The sequence below is a fragment of the Ciona robusta genome, chromosome 4, assembly GCF_009617815.1.
Source record: "Ciona robusta chromosome 4, ASM961781v2".
In the NCBI taxonomy this organism is placed as follows: domain Eukaryota; kingdom Metazoa; phylum Chordata; class Ascidiacea; order Phlebobranchia; family Cionidae; genus Ciona; species Ciona robusta.
In genome coordinates, this window is record NC_143238.1 from 5,887,317 (window position 1) to 5,907,486 (window position 20,170).

At 41.6% G+C, this 20,170-nt stretch overlaps 1 protein-coding gene and 1 pseudogene across 5 annotated transcripts in view; one reads left to right on the forward strand and one right to left on the reverse strand.

The window, feature by feature from the left end:
• Positions 1-20,170, forward strand: part of LOC149737074 (uncharacterized) — a 44,152-nt gene that overhangs the window by 9,414 nt on the left and 14,568 nt on the right. For 3 of the 4 annotated variants that reach the window (XM_089877064.1, XM_089877062.1, XM_089877063.1), the window contains exon 2: positions 8,606-8,815. The gene's annotated coding sequence lies outside the window, so the exon portion shown is untranslated. Of the gene's footprint in view, positions 1-6,256; positions 8,816-20,170 lie in introns of those variants that run through there. The other variant, XM_089877065.1, reaches the window with a different exon arrangement.
• Positions 140-15,276, reverse strand: LOC149737075 (uncharacterized; annotated as a pseudogene). Its single transcript, XR_016384941.1, has 6 exons — positions 14,536-15,276; positions 5,987-6,257; positions 4,643-4,789; positions 2,743-2,819; positions 2,414-2,514; positions 140-2,124 (listed from the first exon to the last, which is right to left on the reverse strand). The product of XR_016384941.1 is annotated as an uncharacterized LOC149737075 (transcript).

Here is a 20,170-nt window from a genome sequence, read left to right on the forward strand (position 1 = left end):
TTTACTGCACAAGACGAATAAGCTAAAAGCAAAATATCTATAATCCCAATGCTCTTAAATTGCACGAACTATCTCTAAACACATTTCCACATTTCTAAATCGCTACCTAAATTTAAAAAGGCAATTAAATCGCCTCACATTCATTCTACATAACTTGTCTTAAAATCCAGTAAGGTTCGCAACAAGAAAGATATAAATAACGGCCACGATCACAACAGGAATAAACGTTAATAACAAGAATATGAAAATAGTGATGTTACTACAGCGTGTTCAGATAGGAATATAAAAATGTGCTGCTTACGACATATATAGGGGAACATGTGAATCCACGCACGTTGAGCACGAATTACGGTTTGAAACAAAAAGTTGTAGAAAAAGCAATGTTCGGGGTCTGTGTTGTTCAGCGGCAACGACTGTACGTTTTACACACAGTACGTAATCGGGGCAAAATGAGGTATAAAGGATATAACATAGAATCAGAAATATTCAGTCTTTGTGTACCAAGTTTACAAATCTGTGTTTAAGTTACATTTTTGTGTCTCATCCAATTTAAAATGATTCGTGTAATGTTATTGTAAAAGATTTCTATTATGTAAGAAAAAGTATTTGAAGTTAAATTATTGAACAACTTTTCGCCCCAAAGTTTAAATGCACACTTTGAGGTATTGCGTTGTGCTTAACAGCTTGAATGGTAAACTATGGGAGCTAATAGTAGCAAGATACAAAACAAACCTTGTGCATTATCAGCCGCTCGTTTGTGTTATGCTTTGTTTACTCTTAACTCCTCGGAATGACGTCTTGTTTTGTCCAAACCAGAAACTAAATTTTCCATGTTTCTTAATTCCTGCACAGCGGTGCCAATGGTAGGACTCGGGTAGGTGTTCGATGATCTTCGGCATGGCTCTGGTTTCATCCCGTCCGAAGACTCGGATATGGTTCGGACTCGGGGAGCCGGAGACGAAGAGGATGAAATTGGTGATCCTGAACCGGATCTTCTTCTTTGACTCGGCTCAGAGGATTCGGATGGCTGTGGGCGAGGATGGTGCGAGAAGTCAAAGCGGTTTTCCGAGGATTCGGTGCCCGGACCGGATCTGAAAGGATGGAAGCCGAAGAAGGGCATTGCGTATGGGGAGAACCGAGAATTTTTCGCACTGTTCGAATAACTGGTGCCCACCCTCGGTGAGGAAGATGGAAGAACTCCCGGAATGTGAAGAGGCGGTGAAGATGGATCGGTGAAGCTTTTGTTGAAGGAATGTTGCTGGTGGTTTGACTGGCGGTACAACCGGTTAGCGAGGGACATGGGCGACATAGGTCTTCCGGAGGACCCGTCCACTCTTCCCCCGGGTAAAGATGAAGAAGACGCCCCTGCTGCTGGAGATGGAAACCCAAGAGCTGCTGCTGCGGCTGCGGATCCGTACGGGAAGAAGTTTGCGTATGGATTGAACGCGGAGAGCGGAGGAGAGTTGGTGAACAGTGATGAGAAAGGTTGAGATGTGGATGGCGCTCCTAATCCTGCAAGGAGCTGGGATCCGGGGTTCTGAGCGGAGGGTCGGTGGAGCGATGACATTCCACCTGCGTTTACCACAGCTTGTAGTAAGGCTGGGTTGAATGCAGAACCGAGATGAGAGTAAGGGTTGCTTGCTCCACCTGCTGACATAGCGGCTGTGAGAGCACTCATCTGGCTCGGGTGTAGGAATGGGTAAGCCGCAGCTGCAGCACCGGATAAATGGGGCATGAATGCGTTTGGGTAACCTCCCAAGCCTGTTAACCCAGGGTGAATCGGGATGGGTGACGTCAGTGTACTCGATGACGTCACTGGAGAATCTTTCACCCTCGGTTTGATGGGCGAATGGGGTGATCTTCTGTGGGAAGCAGCTTCTGGAGTTTTCTTTAACGGCGATGTTAAGGTTTCGCGTCTGAAGACTTCGTTCTTCGATTTTTCATCGTTGCTCATATTATCGTCTTCCGTGATTGAGGTTCGTGATTTTTTTGATGAGCTCTCACCAATGATCGTCTCACTGTAATCCGTTGCTCGCTTCTCGAGCCTGGTTGGTGACGTCACGGATGACGTACTTCCGCCACTGTTATTGGGACGTGTGTCGTCATCGGTGGACACGTTGCACTCTGCGAGAGATTGTTTGCTAATTAATGCTGTTAGAAGTTTAAATGTAAACTTCACATGTGTGCTGAGTAAATACAGTCTTAACAAGTAGGCCTTGATATTGTCTTTATTTTTTACCATGCACTTAAAATGCAAGTCATAAAATTCTTAAACTAAAACGAGCTAAAATTTAACTTTTACAAAATTATATTAAAAAATATTTAAAAAATTTTTTTATTAAATTTAAAATAAACAAACAATGTTTTAACCGCAAACAAGACGCATATAAACTGTACACATAAATATTCGTACCTGATCGTTCAGAGTTGGAGTACACACTTGTTTGACGAGTTGGGTTGCTTGCTGCCTCCTTGTGGTTGCCAACCATTTGCTGTTGCAAGTGGAAGTGTTGTCTTCTGGCGAAAGAACTCGTTAATTTTTGTGGCAAGTTTTATATGTTGGTATTGTAAATCGTATTGGGTTGTATGGAAAATACTTCTGCTATTACATTGCTGTTATAGAGGATGTGTATTTGTAATTTAATATTTGATTTTATTGTAAATTTAGTGGTGAATTTTGTACTATATTCAAAGATTGTGATTGTAAATTTATTCTGGTTATCCAATGTTAGTTTTAATCACCTTTTTTCACGTTTTCCGCTCCCTGAGTCTCGAAATCCCTTTGCGAAGGGGTTGTGGTCGATTTTCAGCTGGGTAATCTGGAATAAACAACAAAATTAAACCAATGATCCAATACCAGGGTTAAGGGGTGTGTAGTTATATGGATAGTAAAACCACTTAACCAGATAATGGTATCAACGTGAGGTTTGTGGATTAACTTGTAAGTGGTAACCATTATATATATGGGGGGTACTGAGCGTGAACCTAATTTTCTTATAATGGGATTCGATATTAAAATACTGCTGAAAAAACTAAGACAACGTGTCCTTATTGTCCTTGTGTTAAATCTGACAGATTTGCTGCGCTTTAAACGATGGATTAACGCACGGGGCGTGATCGAGCGGCGCCGGTCTGTCTCCGCGGGAAAAGCAACAGAGGGCGGCGGCCGAGTGAGAAAATATTCCCGATCTACAATATACCTGCGAAGGTACACAGGGTGTCTGCTTATCTGTAACGACAGAGACAGATGCGATGGTAGCGCTTGGGGTTGGCGACGATCTGACGCCGTTAATCCATCGCCGATTTGCAGTTCCTTCTTCCCAGGACTTCGGGGGAATGGGGATTACGGTAGTCGACGAAAAATAATTGTTTCGGTTTAGTGCTATGTATTACTCGACCACCAAAGATGTGAAAGCCACGCAGTTGATCTAGCGTTAGATTTCGCCCCTTCGTGTTATTTGTTCTTGTCACATTGCTTATAGATTAACACTTACGTGTCAGAGAATAAACCGTTTTATTTTATAACTAGTCCCACTAAGTGTCATAAAGTACAATACTGTGCTGGGTGGCAAATGAACTTTGTAACGTATTTAACTACCCTGTCTGTCCACACATTATAACGTTTAAATTCCTATGCCTATTTCAGGCGTCATTTTAAGGGCTTTTTGAGTGGTTTACAGGAAATGTTTGTGTTTGAACACATTGTCCATGTTTTCTGGCCGGGGAAATTGCAACGTCTTGTCTGGCGAGATTTCAGAAACTAGGCGATAGTGCGTGTCATAACACATGTATTGCGCCAGGTGTGGGACACTGTACATTAAAGCTAAGTTCCCGAGAAGTGCGTGTCGTTGAATTCAACTCACAGAGGAGAATGAAGGCTAAAACAAATTGAACGACCGCTCCTACCATCTTATCTGTTTGTTTTGATTCGCAATCGCACCCTTGGTCAAGTATGCTGGCTGTCTACAAAGCGCAGGCGACGTGCTAGCACAGCTTTTGTAATGGTTTTGAGCCACCTCGAGCGTGTAGTTTGTTTCAGTTTCATTTCCAACGCAAAAAAAAGAATTTCAGAAATGAGCCATCCCCACTCGCCGGTACTTCAAAAGTCTCAATACAAGCGAATGTAACAAGATTTTCCGATTTCGGTTTCGACTCCCCGCTTATTAAACTTAGTATCTGATATCTATGTTTTCATAGCCATTATGAGATCATAAGGCTCAAGGCGCTAACACGACGTTGCTTTGATCTAGGAGAGTGTAAACGTCGCCGCCACCCTAGCACTTCAAACAATTCATAGAATGTTTCCTAAGTCGACAAAGACGTGTGTCGTATTCGCAGTGAAAGCGTTAACTCTCTACTTGTAAGTTTCAAGCACATGACGCCTGGCGTATAAACACGTCTTGGACAGTAGGACTTCTTCCCACACGAACGTAATAGCTGGGATTCTAAAGATGCTTACATAACATCTCACTATCGGGTGGGATCAAACATAGGCGCCTTTGTAAGTGGCAGTCGTGACTCCTACAGAGTTAGAGTCGCCAGTGTTAAGATACCACGGCGGCCAGAATTGTTCTGACTGTTGATAAGGAGGCAAAACGACTTAAAATCGCACGGTAGGCGTAATAAGTAACTTGACGGTCACCTTCTCGTTCTGGTATGCTGTCACTGCGATGAACTGCATCTCCTTGAACACGTACGTCCTGAACGCACAGTACGGAAGCTTCGCAAGGTCCCCACACCTCACAACGTGGAAGCGTGGCTGGTACTTGTGCATTGAGTTCAAAATGGTCTGCAAATAAAAGCTAGGAGTTAAAAAAAAGCCGACGCTCCAAAGCCCGGGAGAGCGAACTTTCCATTAGGTTAATAAACTACGTTCGGGGTTAACTGCACAATCTGTGAGAAGCAGACAATTAACCGTGCCATTGATGTAAATCAAATTTGTTAATAAATATCTTCTAACACGTGCTGAGACGCCGGCATCTCTAAGGCGTCTAACACAGAACCGTACGTTAAGCCTCTTTCTCCCTATGGACCCCTGCTGGCTGCTAACTGTTCATGGCGCCAAGCTGACCTTAGTATGGGCCTAACCGGCCACAAGAACGCTTTGACGAATTATGTCCCTTTCAAACTCGGGTTATGGCACTGAATATAACGCTGTAAAACTCAGCATGGATATATCAAGGGAGGCATGTCTGGTAACGCGTCCAAAGCACTATGTACACGACTGGAAGATCGCTGGTACAGCCGGCTGGGGAGTTAGGCGCCCAACGAACGTTAAAGCTCTCTAGCTTTTATATACCGATACTGAGGGTTTAGAGCAATGTCTGGACACTGAAGGGCATATCCGGTCAAGGGAGGAAAACCTCGAAACCGGACCCCAGTTCTTAATTTGCTGCACTGGCCTCCAACTAAAATATCGTCGAGGCTGCAACTTTACAACCCAGGCCAGATATCCCTTGGCTGGTATTTGAATAACAGGCCTGTTTGGTTCGTTACTATTTAGCAGAGAACCAAAGACCGCGTATGTTGTTGGGGTTACGAACGCGCCGTATCGACGCCTTATAAAATAAGCGCGTAATTTGATTCGCATGGTCGACTCAGATCGGGCTATGATAACGGTAAGGCTCGTTGCTGCAGTGACGTCAGGGCCTGCTACGCTTGCTTATCTTATTCTGTCAACATGATTCGGACCCCGGGTTTTGCACGGGCCCCAATTTTAGGTCTTTTGGGCGTGTTAACCACTTTTAGCTCCGAACTGTGTAGCCAATAATTGAATTGAAGGAGCGCTAACTGGAGCTCACTTTGTGGCTAAAATGGCCTTATTTAATCAAGGCGGTGATTCGACGGCTAATTGGTATAAGTGGGCAGTCAGCGCGCGTTAGGCAAATCATGGCAAAAGTAATAAAGGGGTCTTCATATTCGGTGAACTCACAAAACAAAATGGCGGGTAATAGTTATGAAGTGTGCATTAAACTTGGGAACTTACATGGCCATGAGGATCCGCGATATTGTTGGTGAGCTTGAGCTTGTGGAACGACACTCCTGGTCGGTTCATCCATTGCTCCCCTGTTGCCGGGGAGTCTGGGTGGATGTACATCCTTTTGGGGAGCTCGGGGTCCGCCTTCCCTGCTACCATCCATCTAGAGTTGTGGAACTTGTAGCGGCAGTCGTCGGCCGACACGATGTCCATGAGCATAATGTACTTGGCAGTTTTGCTCAATCCGCTCACTTTAACTTTGAACGATGGGAACATTCGTCTGCGTGAGAACGTCGGTTTAAACAGAGTGAAGACCCCAAAACAAATGTTCAAACATAGCGATTAATAGATAAGAGAGAAAAGCGGAGCATAATCTGTTGTTTTAATCAAGCGTGGTACGCGATGTGCTGCTGTTCCCCACAGCGTGCTGTAAGATTATCGGCTGTAGGCAGCAGTCTGACAGGGCGACAAACCGATTACTTGATTTTACTGACATATCCCGATCGTTTGGTTCCTAGATGTGGCGAGTTGTGGGAGTAAAACAAACAGGCTTCCCCGGCGTGCCCCGCAGAGACAATGCCGAAGCGTTAATCGGGTTTGCTTGGCCCGGATTATGTCTACTGATTAACCGGCTGACAAGAATGCCACTTCGCAACGAAAATCTGCCGGGGTGAAACAATTTCGCAGTCCGGAATCGCTTAGTAACGCAGCCCCCCGCTTTTCCCACAGGACCTCGAATCCATGATCTGTCAGGCCAGAACGCGTTACCGGGTTGGCTAAATAAGCGCGTTTGGCTTAATCGCTCTCTCCTAAAGGATTCTAATGGATATTCACTGTCGGGATCATGTGAAAAAATGACAAGTCTGTTATTTAGCGGATTCATAAACCGCGACGTGTCAAATTTGCATGGCAAGCTGTACGTGCCACGTGTAGCTGCGGCGGATAAATGGCAGCCCTAACTTTTTGCCAAGCTTTTTGGCTTCTTAATTTCACTCGTATTCAAACAGTTTCTAATCCCAAGTCGTAATCTTGCGCTCCAGCTCTCGCCTTAATTGCAAAGTCGGATTGTACGGCAACCAAACAAAGGAAAAGTTATTAGAACGGTGTTTGTTTACCGTGCTGATTTATTACAGTCACAACGGGAGGCCCTTTCTCCGCCACAGTCGTATATTACAAATGGGAGATTACAATTCGGCTCAAAACGTCGTATTTGTTCAGAAGAGCGGTCTAATTTAGCCATACAATGGACACGCGCGTATTAATCAATAATTGGGCATTGCGGAACAACCATGCTACTAATTACTATTTCTTGTATACCAGCAGAAGCCACCACACGAAAAAATACTCAAAAGATTAAAGAAGTTTATTCAGCACGGTTTTATGTTTGTTGAACCTATGGTCTTAATCCTGAAGTCGTAACACGAAGCCTATTAAACAAATGAGCAATGATGCATCGGCATTGGCTAATCCAAGCTTGATTTAAGACATAGTTTACGCCGACGGCTAGTTAGAGTTTAGATTACTGACGGAATTTATTGTTACTATTTTACCGGTGTTACCGAACAATTTTAACGTTGTTTTCGCTTTTCCGCGTTGATTAGTTGTAAACCTACAGTTGCCGGATACGCGGTGATGTAAATAGGAAAAAATGAGCGCGTAAACAAGCCGACTGCTGTTTCCTGGCGTTCACGCTATATTCTCATGTTTTCTCGCTTACGTACGATAACACCAGGGCGAAAAAAATCGGAAATGCTCACTTAAGTGACAAATGTTTTTGGCCGCTGTGGTTCAACTGGTGTGTCGCTACTTTACATCGAAATGGCACGAGCGGTGTCAATAACAGTGGCTATACAAAGCACACGGGGGTGCTGGAACTTAACGTCCACTGTGCTTATGGTTTCCTGCCAATTATTAGAAGGGAGCATTGGAAGTGGACCAAACTGAAAAACTTCCAAATTATACGACGACCGTACCTAATTTGGAAGTCACGTGACAACGGGCAGTACCGTGGCCATATATGCTTTAAAAACGCGGGTTTTTGGACTTTTATATATTAGAGCGGAAAACTGAATAACGATATTGCTTATATAAGTTCGACAATTTTCACTTTTATAAGTCGTTTGTTATTCGGGAGACGTGTTTAAATTTCCCCAATTTGTCTTTAATTGAGCAATTTCGGTCACCGCTAAGCGTTGGTCGGTGCTTTATTAAGCGAACATTTACACGGGCACGACACGAAGATTGGCGGCTGATCTTTCGCCGGCTTGTCACATAAACAATACATTTTAATTTTACAACTTCAGCTCAAGACTCGAAATTTATCGTGACATATATTATTTATAAATCGCAGTTAAATTTTATAGCTTTTTTAACGCCAGGAGAACTGGATTACATTTAATCGATGCAATCTTGACGCCTGCCTCTTTTTGAATGAACTTTTCCAGTCAAAATTCTCACGGATTTAACATTAAAACGTTTTAGTCGAGGTTACCACCCTTCAAAGTTAGGAAGCAATACGTCACTTTGACACTTCGCATACTACCTGTTGCAGAAGGCATGCGGTTTCTTCGTTTTGGGTGGTTTTGCCGAAATTATGAGCCCTAACCGAAAATTGTTTTTTTTCCGCAGAGTTTTGCTACCCAGACGATATTATCGCCAAGCGGCGGCGAGATGGTGCAACGATATAGAGCACGGCCGATAAAGGACATCCCTGTGTTAAGCAGATCACCGGAACAAACCAATTTCACAGAAGACACGACGAGCAGACGTACACTGCTCATACCACCGCCACTTGTTGTATACGAAAGCCTGCCAGCCAGCTAGCGTCAGATGTAAACGGTAAGCCGCCTTTCCTAATTTTGTTTATCGACCGTGTTAGCGGTAAGTCCATTTCCTGGTCACTTTATTGTGACGAAAGAATATCCGCTATGACGTCACATACCCACACATGTTACTTCCTGTTTCAGGAAAGTTTTAATAATCTTGGTTTACCAATTTCGCCACCCATACTAATATAGGTGTGTAAATAGGGAATCTGACAGCTACACAAATTAATACTATTAGCTTTTTGTTCTATGGGTCACATTTTAAATCAAACATATGCTTCCGTTATTTCGGAGAAAGGGGGTAATAATTCAAACTTATTAATCTTTATAGTGCCAGAACGGCCGCAAAATTATGATATGTGACTTCTCCAATCAGAAACCCAAGTCGTTAACAAATTCATTTCCACTTGTCACTTCTAACGTTTCCCATAGGATATCTCCAGCACATAAGAGCCAAGTTTTAAACGGACATTGCGTGCCCGACGGCTTGTAACGGTCGTTAAATGGATTTTCCGACACTGTTCGGCGTGGGATAGACGTTTCATTTGTGTGGATTTATCGCTTAACTTGCAATAGCTATATCGGCCGATCGGGTCTGCCGTTAGCACGTTATTGCGTCAACTCTCGGGAGACGCAGCGTCCGGTGAACAATTTGTATGATGGTGCTTAGCCCATATGCACATATGTGAGCGCTGTAATGACGATTAACTAATGACAAATGCAAACTGACGACCGCCGAGTAAGATTTACTAACCACCACGCATATATAGCCAACGACGCCAATTGAATATACTTTATCACTTCCCCAAAATAATAGCACATTTGCGTTTTTAAGTAAAAAAAAACTAATACTAAATCGCAGCCTTCTGAGAATTTTTTGTCCACTTAAATGACCACTATGTCGTCAGGTGTGGTCTTTGTTACGTCACAGACATGGCCTTGTCACCTGATCCGTTAAAACGGCCAACATGACCGACAAGGTCACTCACACACAAATACAAATATAGACCGTGTGATATCCCTTTTATCACACGGGCATTAGGTTAGCTTTGCTGTTTTTAAGCGACAAATACAATTTAAACTCCAGATTTTAATCGTTTTTTTAACATAGTAGGGTGGGGCAAGATGGGTCGTGTTTTTGTTCTTATTTTTCCTTACATTTAGTAGTAAATAACGATTATTTACAGAAATATATATCCATAACCCCAGGACTAAAAAAGGCGTTGTTAATTATTTAAAACATGATTCGGAAATATAGGTTTTAAGTGTTCACTGTGTCCCGTCTTACCCCACAGTAAAACATATAACAGACTTCTATCCTAACTTGCAACTATGTATTGTAGTACAGCCATTCCCACGTTTGAGTTTTACATTTTACTTAGATTTGTACAGCACTGGTACGTGAGAAAATAGCGCATTGTGAGTGTCAGGATATTCCACACATTATACAACGAAAGGTGCAATTTAAAACGACTCTATTACCAGTAGTTCCTGTAAGGCGGTGGTATTAGTGTAAGGTCGCCTTCCAATACGCCATACATTCACAATGTGCATGTTATAATTGACAGTTAGAACTATAGTATACATGGACAGATGTTTCGTATTCGCAAGTGAACGACTTACCCCGGAAAGAAAGGAGATTATACAATTCAACCATACGCCATGTGAATTAGGAACTAGTCTAATTTACACGAATTATTCCCTTGTCTATTTTTCCGCCTAACATATCTTTTCACACCGAGATCTGAGAGATTTAGGAAATGGCGTTCGTTTAGTTACACCACAATAAGTTGTAGTAGGCATAACATTGTAATTTACCGGTGGCGTGTTCTCACTTTAACTTTTAAGTTATCGCTGGTTGCGTTTTATCAGCTTAGAACCGTGTCGGTATATTACTGCATGTGTGTTTAAAATAAAACAAGAGCCATATTGTGAAAATACACGGGCACATTGTGGTAACGATTCAATTTTAAAATAACTATAAGTGGCCGTTTTAAAATGGTGGTACCCGCAAAAATTATTCTTTTATATTTAAGTAACACTTAGGCGTCTTTTATGTTGGGTCAATGCCTGTTTAATATCATAGGCATAAACCCACGTGGCTTTAATACAGCGTGCCTGGTAAGCTTAACCATTCGCTTTGAACGCTTGAATTATAAACAAGAGTAGTCGTCGAACGACCCGATCTGCTGTTTCGAACCCAAACAAGAGCGAGCGCCGTCGATTAACGAATTGGCGTCAGTAAGATTACGAGATGGCGGGCGGCGGCTATTAGCGACCGATAAACGAACATAATCGCACCCCGGACTTGCGAAATCCGTCGCCTTTAGCGACTGCCGGGCGACTCGAATGGGAAACAGGCCTTTGCTTGGTGGTGAAGCGGCGGCGCGTGAGCGGCTATTACAGGGCGACAGGCATCGACGGGAATTCGGTAAATAAATAGATGTCGAAGATAAGCGTCTACATGAGCGATTGCAAGCCGACGACGCTGCTATTGGGTCCCGAACTGCGCTAATTATGTTTGATGGATGGTTACTTTGGTATCAAAATTCACGCTTAGCCGCTGTGTAAGAATACAAACAAAGACTCCATAACCCGAGCGCCGAGGTTGCTCACTTGAAAGTTGCGGTGGGCTTAATCTCTGGCTTATAGACGGGCAATGCGATAATGTTTGTTTTTACCGAGGTCATTGAAACGTCAATCGCTGCCAAGGTTTACTGCTATCCCTAGGCATTATAATTAACGATTAAAAATCCGAACACAATCCCTCTTTATGAAGCCACACTGCGTGCCATACAGTCATACGCTGGACAACATGAGATGATGGATGAATGCAACCTATCATCTATAAATTTCCGGCTCGATTAAGCTTGTATATAGTTCCGATATAAAATGGACACGATAAGAAGATTAAGTTGAGAATTTTCTTCGCTTCAATATTTAGGCGAATTTTTAAAATGTTCAAATCTGCCAGAAAATTCAAAAACTGATTTATAGCGGCCGTTTTACGAATTAAACTATTACACACCTACACACATGTTCCTATTAATCGACATGTAAATATTTTCCCACTCCCGTGTTATTTTAATAGCCTTGTATGTTTTTCCACCCACCTGTACGCAAGCACTTAACAGCGACCACAATGTCCCAATTATACTTAAGCTGTGAGAATATGATTGATTTACCAAAGTAAAATCAACAGTGCGGAGTAATAGCAAATAATTTTACCTGATCGCCGGTTCTAAGGCGTGAACTAACGATCCCATTCAGCACTCGTATTAATTTGCTGAGCGAAAACAAAAGGCGTACGAAATTAAAATAACACCTTTTTATCGCCTTTAAATTGCGTCGTGTTTCTTCCCGCCCTCTCCGACCGAGCGGCGCCTCACTTCGTCGAGCGACAAAAGCATGAGTGTCAAATCAAACAAGTAATTCCCGCTATACAATCAAGCTGCTAACAACGAACTGTGGCCCGGGGGGTGATGGCCCAACTCGGCAAGCAAGCAAATAACGTCTCGATCATCCAATAGTTACTATACCCCGCCTCAGGTCCCTTAAGTTTAAAGAATGTCTGGATTTCCACCAGCAATGCAAAATTGATAACACCGAAAGATGGCTGACAATTATTAAACCGCAATCGTATAGGGAAATTCCAGCCCACGAGGAAAAACTAAAATTTTTAAACTGTCTTGTAAAATTAATGCGAATAAAGTGTGCTTATGAATGGTGTTTAAATAATGATTTCTGTTTTGTTTAGATTCTAATGTTGTGTCTTGGGACGTTTAGACCACATTGGGCACAAAATAAAGTTTGTTTCGTTTGCGGTTTGAAGTGTTGTGTACATTTTGCGGTTCCGCGTTACATTCGATAGCAAACTGCGACCGTTGTATAAGAAACAAGTACTCGCTTACATCCACAACGATTCAGGTCAGGAGAACATGTGATTTCTATGTTTAATTGTTGCCAATTAATCTAATGCGTTCGTTTATTGCCGTGTCGGTCAGACTGATGTATGTTTACAATATCGGCGAAGTATATTCGCGCGTGGCGAATTAATACACAGTGTAAGCGCAGTACGTTACGTATACGCTCGCTGGTATCCTACTGTGTAGGTAATGGGCAAAAGCGGTGTGCAATTACCTTAAGCGTAGGTGTATACCTTGTCTCATAATTATAGGAAACGCACTCATTAAATTCTGTCTTTGCGACATTGTAATTAGCAAACCATTAGAAACAGTGACGTCACCAGACGGTCAATTTGCCACTCTTGCAACGTATGCTCAAACCGCGACCGTACATTTCACTTTATGTTAAAACACAAGGCTACCTAATCAATACCGCCCGGCGAGATTAGAGCATCAAAATTTTTTAGATTCTATTTTAGAAGCGATAATTATTGTAAGGTTGTTTGTAATTGAAACTCTATATAAAAGTACAAGGTAAAATTCAAAATGGCGCGGATGTGTTACGGCTCTGATTTCAACTTGCACTGCTTTATCATACATATCGTCCACCATATTCCTGCTGCGTGTAAACGCTACTAATAGGGCATATACCTCCTAAAAGTATGGTATACAAAACAGTCCATCACGTTTTAAGCTTTGAGTGGACTTATTATTTTACATTAGCGTTAAAAACCGGGGCTCGGTCGTTACTTATAAATCTAAATTAGAAGATAACGTTAAATTGGGGATACGCGGTTAGATTCACTCGTTATCGTTAAATCAACTACGTGGATTAAATAACAAAATAGTTGGGCACGCCTTATGTAACTGTCTCTACCACTAGATAGTCTGGTTAGACCGTGGGTTAGGTTACATTGAACAAAGCGAACACTTTCTAGCGTTTGTTGATTTGTTTTATTTCAAGTAATTTAGATCCAATATCGAAAAGCAAATACACTTTTAGTCGGAGGGCTTTTGTTTACATTTGTTATTGAGTTTTGGCTTGTATGTAATTGTGTATTTTTGTATAAAACATTTAAACTACTATTCTGTCGTACACCATTAAGTAATAATTAAATACGCAAGTGCGTTTAATCGCAGCTGTAGTGACCTGCCCGAGACGTCTTAATAAATTTCGGGGACGAAGAAAAATACTCCCGAAGTCAAATTACAAAATGGCGCCGGCTTCTCGGTGCCGTTCTACGAACTATCGATTAGTTTCACATTAAGCTGTTCTAGACTTAAAGATTACAAAATATGGCGCAGTTCGTAGTATAGTGCCCGTAGTACAAGTTATTTTTAACCACAATTGACGTAACAGTGCTTAGGGCACGTCGAAATTTTGTAACAAGCTGAACAAACTACGCAAGGATATTAGCAATATTATGGCGTATGAACACAGCTGTACTCGTATTTATTCGGACGTCGTCCACTTTGAAATTAATCAGAACCTTCCCCGCATAGGAAAAGACAGGTGTTATGCCTTATCTATACCAGTGCGTGATATTGCTACCACATTCAGCAGGGATGACACCTACGTCATAGAGGGTATTGTATGCGCACCTTCCCGCACTCTAACTAACAATCTGGAGGCTTCCGCCACTGTAGTTTGCCTTATTTTGTTTGCTCATATTCCCTTTGCTGGCACCGACGGTGTACTTAAACCTTATTCTTATGAAAGATTTAATTTGGAAAATAACCGGAGTGATAAACCAACGCCGCTATTTGACATGCACTTTCGAGGGCGTTTGAGATTTAAAGGAAATATGGCAATAAGTATTTGACTTACCGTCCGGTTTTGGTGATCACCATTTCAGTTCCACGTCGGTGAAATTGCTCCCACAGTTCCATGTTATCGAGATCGACCTGCGGGTCATCCGGTTCGTTATCATCGGGGTCCGGAAGTTTGCCCTGCGGCAAATCGTGGCCCTGAGCCCCGCACAAACTGCGCTCAAACGCCGATCCCAATCCGGCTATGGAATTCGCGCCTTTTGGGAACATAAGCGAAGGAGCGCAATGTGCCATTGATAAACTAGGAAGATATGAAGGCGGGAAAAACGGGAGGTCGCTCCCAGGACGAGAAGGCATCATCCCGCTATGATTATAAGCCGACATAACTGCCTGGAGGGGAGAGATGGGTCCTGGCTTCATTGAGTCTTGAATCATGGGTGTTGGAAGATTAAAATGATGTTCCAACGGAGAAGAACTTCTAGTTTGGTCTTCGCTATCGGTCAAACACATTCAGAGATCTGAGGTCCACACCAACACTTTAACATGCTATAAACCGAACCTATATTTTCAAAAGTTTTCTATACAGTTCTTACGTTTTCAATCTATGGAAAAGTTGAGTTCAAAGGTTAGTAAACGGATAGGCTTTCACTGTATTATAAGCAATCTGTCACTGAGTATTATTATAAAACTTATAATATACAATCCATGTTGCTTTCCACTTTTTGAAGTTTAAGCTAAACATACTTCTCACAACAAACCACAAACTGAAACCTCTTTGAATAGAAACACTCCAAACACCTGCCTTAAAACACCAAGACTCGAGCTCAGCACGCGTCCAAGTCCAAGTGTCCCAGTCTATTATGATGTGGTGTATGGATAGCGAGTAGCGAACCAGAGTCTCACTTTCCCTTTTTCTCGCGGCCGCGAATTGCACGTTTTTCGCTGCCGACGCTTCTCCCTTTTTCGGCGCACTCCGCCATCAAAGAAGGACGACGCGTGTTTATGTAAGGGAAATCGGGACTCCTAATATTTGACTTCCATCACCATTAAAGTATGACGTAAATACCAACCCCCCAAAAGTAACTTTTTACACCGTACGCACACCCAAGGCTAAGGTATAATTTTCGCGTTATAAAATTGGAGTTCAAAACATGTACCGTATAAGTTAAGTCTTAATTTCCTCATGAGTGACTCTATTCGTAGGCGTGGCGTCCGTGTTCGAGGTGTGAAGCAAAGATGAAAGCGTAGCCGGCGTTGAAATGGGATTTACATATCACATAAAGATCAGACTCCTAGTCTGAATGACGCCGTACATAGGGTACAGACATCAGATGCATTTATGCAGGCCCGACACTTTCAACCGCCTGTTAACGCATGACAGGAAAGGGAATAAGCGACGCCCGAATGTCTACGATTCTAAATACCGGTTTCACACCAACCACGATGCTTTGTTCACCGACAAATCACTATGACACATTCTAACCATCCGAGGCAGGCGACAAAAAGAATTTCCAGCTCTGTCCGCTTTACGTTTCACAGCTATTCAGCTACACAACTACTGTTGTGAATCGCCGCCCTTTATTTTGCGTGGAAAGTCGATGACAATTTTTAGCGTTCGTTTGCGTAAAATACACTAAACGCTTTAATTCAACTATTACCCAATCAGCTAAATATGATATTAAAACATCATTTTAACAAATTCAAGAATAAAAAATGCTTTAGTTCGTTTTAAAAAATCCGTATTCGCGAATAGTTCGGTTTGATTCCTCGAGTTCACACGAGTAGCCGTTCAGCTGTCAATCAAATAAATCGTTCGCTGCCACTTTGAAACAAGTTCACTAGCGCCGCGCAGTGGAGCAAGCGCTACCAGTATTGATTACTTTCGTAATGTAATTGAAGTACTCGCTATACACGTATCCACATACGAGTGATTCCTACTTTACCATCCTGGCCACGTTAAAAAGTATACGTGTCAATTACTGGAAGCAATTATTATATTAGATATGACGCGTGTAGTGAATTACTTATAAAGTAAACATACAATAACATAAGCTCCTTCTATGCATAGCAGATCACTTTTTAGGAAAACTAATTAATACTCAGCGAGACTGACGACTGTTTTACCGCAGTTTGAAAATACAAAGTTTCGTGAATGTTTTTTAGGCGTCTTCATTAACCACAACTGTGTAGAGGCATATTGAAATATGTGTATATATTACAGTTAAGATCGTTGTTGATGCAGCAATGTCACATATCTTAAAGTTCGTAACCAGTAACGGAAGGACTGTGCTGTTCAAAAAGTTTAGCGTTATTTAAAAAAAACGTAAAAATAAATAGTTAAGAAAACTTGCCTTTGCCGAAATTCTCGTTTTTTAACTTGCGATTTTCATTCAAAAGGCAAAATTCGCGCATTTTTCATAATATTAGGCTTTGCATAAACTTTACTTCGAAGTTTCTAATTCAAGGTAATATCATATTTTCATTAGACGACCCTCTAACATGGATTACCCATTTTGCGCTTTCCGCATACTCTAAAGACGCTTGCATCCTGTTTTCCTGTCATCACCGGTGACAAAAATAATATTTCACGTCGGAGTCGATAAAATTTACTCTGGAATCAAATACTATCAGCGATAAACTGGCTTATGTGCATTAAGCTTCCTATGCACGTTAGATACGTTTAACGTTTTAACGTCATCTGCTGCAAATGCATTATACCCTTTATCCGATTGCTAAAGGATTATGTTGAGAATATGAAAATCGTCATTTCTTTGCAATCCCAATCACTCCCAACGCTCATTAAGGACCTAATGCTTCCTCTGCTTTCAATTAAAGCGCTCGTTGACTTCGGCAAGAATTAATCTCGATCGGTATCAATAATCAACCGACCGTGCGCCCGAGCCGCTTACAAGGAATCGGGTGTAATTAGTACGCCTCATGCCCCACCTTGAATAGTATATAGTACTGTGGGCCAAGATGGGACACCTTTAGCAAACAATATCCAAATATCCTGATCAGGTTTTAAACAATTAACAGCAGTCTATGGGAGTCATGAGAATACGGTTTTATAATTCTTTGAATTTTTCTTTGTTTACTACCAAATGCGACCAGGAAATAGAATAAAAAGGTGTCCCATCTTTCCCCACTCTGCTATATATACGTGCAACCTCGCTATATTACTCGATATAGCTTCCCGCCCCCGATTTTACCATCAAGGTTTATAATCCTCGTAATTACACCCGAGGTCCAAATCCTCCTGCTAATATTTTCCATACATCCAAGCCGTATCGGAAATCGTTAATGTTTTCTCGTACGTATCCCACTCAAGCAAGATCTGTGTGTTTTATTACAGTTTAATAGAGCGTACATGACGAGGGTGTATGGTCAAGACGCGACAGCTGTCACATACTTGACATCGATAGAAATGCAATATCCTAATAACCCAAAAACGCCCTATACACCACATATATGCCATTTAATTCCTTGCTAATTTTGGTCATCCCAATTTCTCTGGGAAAGTGTCGCGATTCCCTAAAGGGAAAACAACATTGGTGTTTTTATTTTATTTTATCGCCACATTTAACAAATCATATTTACAGAAATATATAACCGCAGTCGCGCCACTCTAAAAGGGCGTTGTTAATTGTTTAAAAACACGGTTTAAAAATATAGGATATATGCGCTTAAGGGATGCATTCTACCCCACATTACTATAAAACTTATTTACCCTCCCCTACAGCTTATATTTCTGCTACATTTCACCACTTTTAATTCACATAACTATATAACGACTGTGAGGTAAAGGGTTTTAATATTTTACAACTTTCTCTTTGGAACTATTAACTTCCAGACCCATAAAGTGTCTAAACAGTACCATTGTAATTTGTACCAGCATTATATTAGCATTATTATTCGCATCCCTCAACAAACTATACAAAATCTTTTAAACAATTGTATCAGATTAGCTATAGGTAATATAGGTTAATACATGGGTCAGGCCTAATTATATCCTAATTATACTTTAACGTGTCCTATCGCATAGGACCTTACCTTTATTACCTATATAGAAGATATAATCATATATAGACCTTTTAAAAAGCAATCAAATACCACACATTTTTTTACCAAATCCGCACTTTTCGAAAAAAATCAGAAAATTTTGCATACCGATCTGCCTTCCCCTAAGAACACCAATTCTGTTATTGGTAAAGCTGTTCCTAATACAAAATGAAATTGAACTCGTTGTTACAAAAATCGACTGTGGGTTTTGATGGTGTATGGATCTTTGGAGGTTACTAGCCTCTCGGTAACGATAAAACGCAACGACGAAGAAAACGAGCGATGGCTGCTTTTAATTGCGCCGTGTTGAGCTTGGGCATTAAATCCAGCAGTCACAAGACACCAATGTTATGTTTTATTTCATACTGAACTTGTTGTCATTCTGCAGCACCGTGTAGTCTTGCAGCAAAATGCGTATATAGTACTCCGGGGTAAGATGGGATACCTTTAGCACATAATTTCCCATATTTCCTAATTCGTATTTTTACAATACAACACTCTTTTATAGTCGTGAGAATATACGGTTACAGAATTCTGTATCAATATTCTTTGTTTACTTCTTAATGGGTGAATAAAACAAAAGGAAAACCTAAACCATCTTACCCCAACCTACCATACACGTTGAAATAGTAATAATAATGACAAAACGTTTTGGGCAGATAATAGCTGTGTAACATTAAATTATTACATTTGGTTACCGAATGCAAAATCCCCGTATAGGCTAATATGTTTCCTTCATAAATTTCATCACCACAATTTCACACGCACTGTCACGCCAAGATATTATATCGTTGCGTATAAAGCTTGGGAACCCCACCGAATCGTGTTCAAAATTGCGCTTATGTTTGCGTTGCTATAAAGTTCGCCCCGGGTTTAGTAATTGAGGTGTTACAATACGAACCAACCGCAATAACCGCAGCCAGAACCGGATCATAAATTTTCGATTTCTTTGGCACAAGTTATTCTGTGCAAACTTGTCGATATTGCCTCATAAATAGTGGACGCTTCGGCAAACATAGCGTGGCCTGGCAACCACTGACCACTCCGTAACCTGAGCGTTTTAACGACGCCCATAGCGACAAGTTTTCTTTTCCTTTTATTTGACCGGTGCTCTGCGCTTCCGTGTGATATACGACGGACTCGAAAATTCCCAACACCTGTTTCCAGCTGCCAGGCTGCGCGCGGTTGATCAATGAAAACATAAATTAGGGCCAGAAATCGCGGCCACGATTTACACTGTTACCGCGCCCACACCCCATAGGCAAACTTATTGATAGAGAATCTGTTTTTCTTACCCTCGCAGCTCCTAAACGTACATGACTCATGTAAATCACGTAGCTTTGTGTTTCAGTATCCCATTATATGCTCGCATGGGATGCCTGAATATATAGTAGGGTGGGGTAAGATGGGACACTTGTTCATTCTATTTTCTCGTCCCATTTGGTAGTAAACAAAGAAAGTTTGAATAATTAGAAAACCTTATCTTCACGACTCCAATAGAGCGTTGTTAATTGTTTAAAACACGATCAGGATATTTGGATATTATGTGCTAAAGGAGTCCCATCTTCCCCCACCCTACTCATCTATATGTGGGCCTATATCAGCTAACTTCTTATAATAGTTTTGTGGGTAAA